This window comes from Podarcis tiliguerta, assembly GCF_965153285.1.
Source record: "Podarcis tiliguerta genome assembly, chromosome: 10".
Classification (NCBI taxonomy): Eukaryota; Metazoa; Chordata; class Lepidosauria; order Squamata; family Lacertidae; genus Podarcis; species Podarcis tiliguerta.
In genome coordinates this window covers 69142523-69148614 of record NC_139543.1, presented here as the reverse complement: position 1 = coordinate 69148614, position 6092 = coordinate 69142523, and the positions used below count along the sequence as shown (strand labels likewise).

At 48.7% G+C, this 6092-nt stretch overlaps 1 long non-coding RNA gene across 1 annotated transcript in view; it reads left to right on the top strand.

Annotated features, from left to right (window-relative positions):
• Window positions 1–6092, top strand: part of LOC310659319 — a 112738-nt gene that overhangs the window by 35116 nt on the left and 71530 nt on the right. The gene's annotated exons all lie outside the window — the stretch shown is intronic.

Sequence of the window (6092 nt, the reverse complement as noted above, 5' to 3'; positions counted from 1 at the left end):
TTCAAGAGGGAGTGGGACTGCTTGTCTGGTCTCAAGTGGGAGGGAGTTCCACAGAACTGGGCACCCAGTACTGAATGAATGGCTTCTGTGCAACTGGGCTGTGGGGGATCTTTAACAGTGACACCCCCCCCCCAGTCCTCAGGAATATAAGGAAGCAGACGTTTCTTAAAGTATCCTGGACCCCAGCTGTTAAGGGACTTGTAAATTAATGCAGTGAATGCAATATTATGGGCACTGAGGTCTGAATTTGGACTCAAATGCAATATTTGATTTGATTAGTAATTATATTTCTATGCTGCTTTTCATTCAGCTGAATAACTCATAATAATAATATGATAGAACATAATGGATCATCACAGCCTAGAGAATAATTAACAAATCACCAGTGAAACAATTACAATCTGTAAAACATTGTTAGCAAAACAATAAATAAAAAATTAGCTAAACTGCACAATCACAGCAAAAATCCTATTATATGATTAACAAATCAGTATGTTTATAATCTGTAAAACAATACAGTGGTACCTTGGGTTACAGACGCTTCAGGTTACATATGCTTCAGGTTACAGACTCTGCTAACCCATAAATAGTACCTCAGGTTAAGAACTTTGCTTCAGGATGAGAACAGAAATTGTGCTCCGGCGGCGCGGCAGCAGCAGGAGGCCCCATTAGCTAAAGTGGGGTTCAGGTTAAGAACAGTTTCAGGTTAAGAACGGACCTCCGGAACGAATTAAGTACTTAAACCCGAGGTACCACTGTATGAGCAAAATAGGAACCAAATAATATACTAAGCACACTCACTCTCCACCCCCATGACTCAAAATCCTTCACTCTGTTCATTACTAAGGACAGTCACATGGCATATTTAATAATAAAGCAACAAATAGAATTATAATGCATTCAAATCAGAAGAATACGCAGAAAACAAACTGCGTTGCTCCACAACTTGCTCCCAGGGCCCCACAAAGCATGGAGCCATGCCAGATTTTAGGGTCTATCTTGTCTCTCAAAAGCAGTGCAAGTTTTGTGGTGTCTCACAAACATCCAGTGTCTGAAGCTTTTGGTCTAGTGCAGCCTTTCACAACCTGTGGGTCCCCAGATGTTGTTGAACTACAACTCCCATCACCCCTAGCTAGCAAGGCCAGAGCTCAGGGATGATGGGAGTTGTAGTCCAACAACACCTGGGGACCCACAGGTTGAGAACCGCTGGTCTAGTGCATGGGTAGGCAAACTAAGACCCGCGGGCCGGATCCGGCCCAATCATCTTCTCAATCCGGCCCGCGGACAGTCCGGGAATCAGCATGTTTTCACATTAGCAGAATGTGCCCTTTTATTTAAAATGCATCTCTGGGGTATTTGTGGGGCATAGGAATTTGTTCATATTTTTTTCCAAAATATAGTCCGGCCCCCCACAAGGTCTGAGGGACAGTGGACCGGCCCCCTGCTGAAAGAGTTTGCTGACCCCTGGTCTAGTGCAAAGATGTGGGACCCCTGCGGTCGGGGCCAGCTCAATATAAGCCTTGTGGGGAGCTGCTTCTCTCCCGCCCCACTCCCAAATATAATGCAGATAACTACCGTATTTTTTCGCTCTATAAGACGCACCAGACCACAAGACACACCTAGTTTTTGGAGGAGGAAAACAAGAAAATAAATATCCTGAATCTCAGAAGCCAGAACAGCAAGAGGGATCGCTGCGCAGTGAAAGCAGCAATCCCTCTTCCTGTTCTGGCTTCTGGGATAGCTGCGCAGCCTGCATTTGCTTCATAAGGCACACACACATTTCCCCTTGCTTTTTAGGAGGGAAAAAGTGAGTCTTATAGAGCAAAAAATACGGTATATTCAGAATAGGGGCTTCTGGGCTGCACTGACACAAAAGCCGTGCCCTGCTTTGCTGTTCCTTGGGAGCAGAATGAAAAGAGGCAGCGAGGAGAAAAAGGAAAGGAAAGAAGTGAAGGGTGGAGAAAGAGAGAGGGGAGTTTTCCCGATTACTAAAAAGGCAGAGTAGACACCGGTTTATTGGGCCCCACAACTTTAGGGGCCCCGCGACAACGGATCAAAACAATATTGATTTGATCTTGAAAGAACATGACAACCAAGCTTTATTTGTCCAGTGCTTTGTGTAATAAAATTGGTTTATTAAAACGGTTTGTTGGTAAAATTAAAAAATGTATTGGGAGATAATTTCAGAGGTGAGCCCCCATCCCGATTTTGACTGCCTAGGGGGCAGATTAAATACGGGAGATTAAATACGGGAGATACGGGACAAACTGCGTCCTGTATTGTATCAATACAGGTCACAGCATTTTACACTCAAATAAGGGACAACCCTGCTCAGTGGTACTTTGGTTCTCAAACTAAATCCGTTCCGTGGGTGGCGCTGTGGGTTAAACCACAGAGCCTAGGGCTTGCCGATCAGAAGGTTAGCGGTTTGAATCCCTGCGACGGGGTGAGCTCCCGTTGCTCGGTCCCTGCTCCTGCCAACCTAGCAGTTTGAAAGCATGTCAAAGTGCAAGTAGATCAATAGGTACCGCTCCGGCGGGAAGGTAAACGGCGTTTCCATGCGCTGCTCTGGTTCGCCAGAAGCGGTTTAGTCATGCTGGCCACATGACCCGGAAGCTGTACGCCGGCTCCCTCGGCCAGTAAAGTGAGATGAGCGCCGCAACCCCAGAGTCAGTCACGACTGGACCTAATGGTCAGGAGTCCCTTTACCTTTTAAGGGACAACCCTGTTCAGTGGTACTTTAGTTCTCAAACTAAATCCGTTGTGGAAGTCCATTTGACTCCCAAAACTGTTCAAAAACCAAGGCATGGCTTCTCATTGGCTGCAGGAGCTTCCTGCACTCAATCGGAATCTGCAAAAGCTGTGTCGGACTTTTTGGCTTCTGAAAAACGTTTGCAAACCGGAACACTCACTTCCAGGTTTGCGGTGTTTGGGAGCCGATTTGTTCGGGAACCAAGGTACCACTGTATTATGCAAGACGGGTGGCAACCCAAGGTGCCAGTCTCTGCCCCCTAAAGCAGTCTGTCACTCTGCCTCGTGGCAGGGCTAATATAGATGCTGCAGGATTATGGGAAGTGTAGTCCAGCAGCCTCGAGAAGGCCACAAATCCCTCACCGCTGGCTGGACCAAAAGTACAATTCTCGTGCATGATTCTGCTTCCAGCAGTGACTAGCCAGATGCCACAAAGCAAGGCAAGAAGGCAATCGATTCCATGGAATGGGGCCGAACTCTGGAAACTTTTGTCCTCCAGTTTTTGCATGTTCACCACACAGACTTGTGGCAAAGGGTTGCAATCGCCTTTGTCTCTAGAGCGTGGGGGGCTGCCGTTGGTCCCAGCTCTGAGCTCCGCAGGCCTCTGTATCAGCGTACAAAGTCCGTGGTCTCCTGGGGTACCTGACAACCAAGACTGAGGGTTGGCCACACACCACAGCCTTCTGGTGAGGCTCAGATGCTTGTGGGCTAGCTGCTTTGATAATCCACATTAAAAAGCCGTAGCTTTTTCTAGGATGGAGATACAGCACCGGGAAAAGTGTCGGCTGCAAAATGATTGTCTTTAAGAGAGGGTCCAAGGCAGGCTACTCAAAGGAAAATAGCTCAGGACATTTATTAATTATTATTATTATTATTATTATTATTAGGTAAAGGGTAAAGGTAAAGGGACCCCTGACCATTAGGTCCAGTCATGGCCGACTCTGGGGTTGCAGCGCTCATCTCGCTTTACTGGCCAAGGGAGTCGGCGTACAGCTTCCGGGTCATGTGGCCAGCATGACTAAGCCGCTTCTGGCGAACCAGAGCAGCGCATGGTAACGCCGTTTACCTTCCTGCCGGAGCGGTACCTATTTATCTACTTGCACTTTGACGTGCTTTCGAACCACTAGGTTGGCAGGAGCAGGGACCGAGCAACGGGAGCTCACCCCGTCGCGGGGATTCGAACCACCGACCTTCTGATCAGCAAGCCCAAGAGGCTCTGTGGTTTAGACCACAGCGCCACCCACGTCCCAGTGATTATTATTATTACTTTCTCTCAAAGGAGTCCAAGGTGGTATATATGATCTAATCCCGAAGGTTAACATTTCTTCTGGCACAGTGACAAAAATAGCTTTAGTGGCTAATCTCTCTATGTCCTTCCCTGGTTGCAACAGCTGCTGAGTTACTCACTAGAACATGAAAAACATAATCTGTGGAGGACATCAGATATTCACTTTGACCCAAGAGATTATTAAAATCCCAACGAAAACAGACTGGCTTATGAAGATGATGGAATATGCTGTGAGGGCAAGACTAAATTACAGGACAAAATGAGAAAAACGTTCTTGAAGAATGGAATTACCTGGTGGAATTCCCCCCTGACTTTTCCTGTATTTTGCCCAACCAAAGGTGCATACCCACCAAACTTTTTCAGCAGGGGGCTGGTCCACTGTCCCTCAGACCTTGTGGTGTGCTAGACTATATTTTGGAAAAAAATTATTAATGAACGAATTCCTATGCCCAGAAATGCATTTTAAATAAAATAACAAATAAATAATAATAATAATAATAATAATTTATTTATACCCCGCCCATCTGGCTGAGCTTTCCCAGCCACTCTGGGCGGCATCCAATCGAATGTTAAAAACAATACAGCATTAAATATTAAAAACTTCCCTAAACAGGGCTGCCTTCAGATTTCTTTTAAGAATAAGATAGCTGCTAATTTCCTTGAGATCTGATGGGAGGGCGTTCCACAGGGCGGGCGCCACCACTGAGAAGGCCCTCTGTCTGGTTCCCCGTAACCTCACTTCTCGCAATGAGGAAACCGCCAGAAAGCCCTCGGTGCCGGACCTCAGTGTCCGGGCTGGACGATGGGGGTGGAGACGCTCCTTCAGGTATACTGGACCGAGGCCGTTTAGGGCTTTTAAGGTCAGCACCAACACTTTGAAGTGTGCTCAGAAATGTACTGGGAGCCAATGCAGATCTCTCAGAACCAGTGTTTTGTGGTCCCGGCGGCCACTCCCAGTCACCAGTCAAGCTGCCGCATTCTGGATTAATTGTAGTTTCCGGACCACTTTCAAAGATAGTCCCACGTAGAGCAGTAGTCCAAGCAGGAGATAACCAGAGCATGCACCACTCTGGCAAGACAGTCCGCGGGCAGGTAGGGTCTCATCCTGCGTACCAGGTGGAGCTGGTAGACAGCCGCCCTGGACACAGAATTAACCTGCGCCTCCACGGACAGCTGTCAGTCCAAAATGACTCCCAGGCTGCGCACCTGGTCCTTCAGGGGCACAGTTGCCCCATTCAGGACCAGGGAGTCCCCCACACCTGTCTACCCCATGTCCCCCATAAACAATACTTCTGTCTTGTCAGGATTCAACCTCAATCTGTTAGCCGCCATCCATCCTCCAACCGCCTCCAGGCACTCACACAGGACCTTCACCGCCTTCACTAGTCTGGGAGAGCAAGATTTAAAAGAGAGGTGGAACTGGGTATCATCCGCACATTGATGGACATCCAGCCCAAACCCCCTGATGATCTCTCCCAGCGGCTGCATTTAGATGTTGAAAAGCAGGGGGGAGAGGACAGAACCCTGAGGCACCCCACAAGTGAGAGCCCAGGGGTCTGAACACTCATCCCCCACCACCACTTTCTGGACACGGCCCAGGAGGAAAAACCCGCTGATTCCTGGGCCAGATTTGGAAGGCGATTGGGCCGGATCCGGCCCCTGGGCCTTAGTTTACCTACCCATGATTTATACGCAGAAAGAGCACCCTAGCCCGTCTAGGAGCACCTTCAACTACAGGTGTGTGTGTGTCGGGGGGGGGGGTTAATTTGGGTCAGAACCCCTGGCATGGATCTGAAGCCCTCTGCTCTGTTTGAGGTCTGTGGGGCGGATGATTCAACAACCCTTTCTCATTGCACGAAAGCTTGGCAGAGACAAAAGGAAACTTTGTGGGTCTCCGACCTCCTCGCTTATCAAGGCAGGTGCCACGTTCCCCAGAGCATCAATCACGAAAAGGGGCTGGAAGTGTCAGCCCTTTTCCCGACGGAGCTGTGGGAAGGAGGGCGGCTGGCGGAAGGCTGGTCCCTGTAGCCGCCGGCCACGCTCCAGCCAGCGT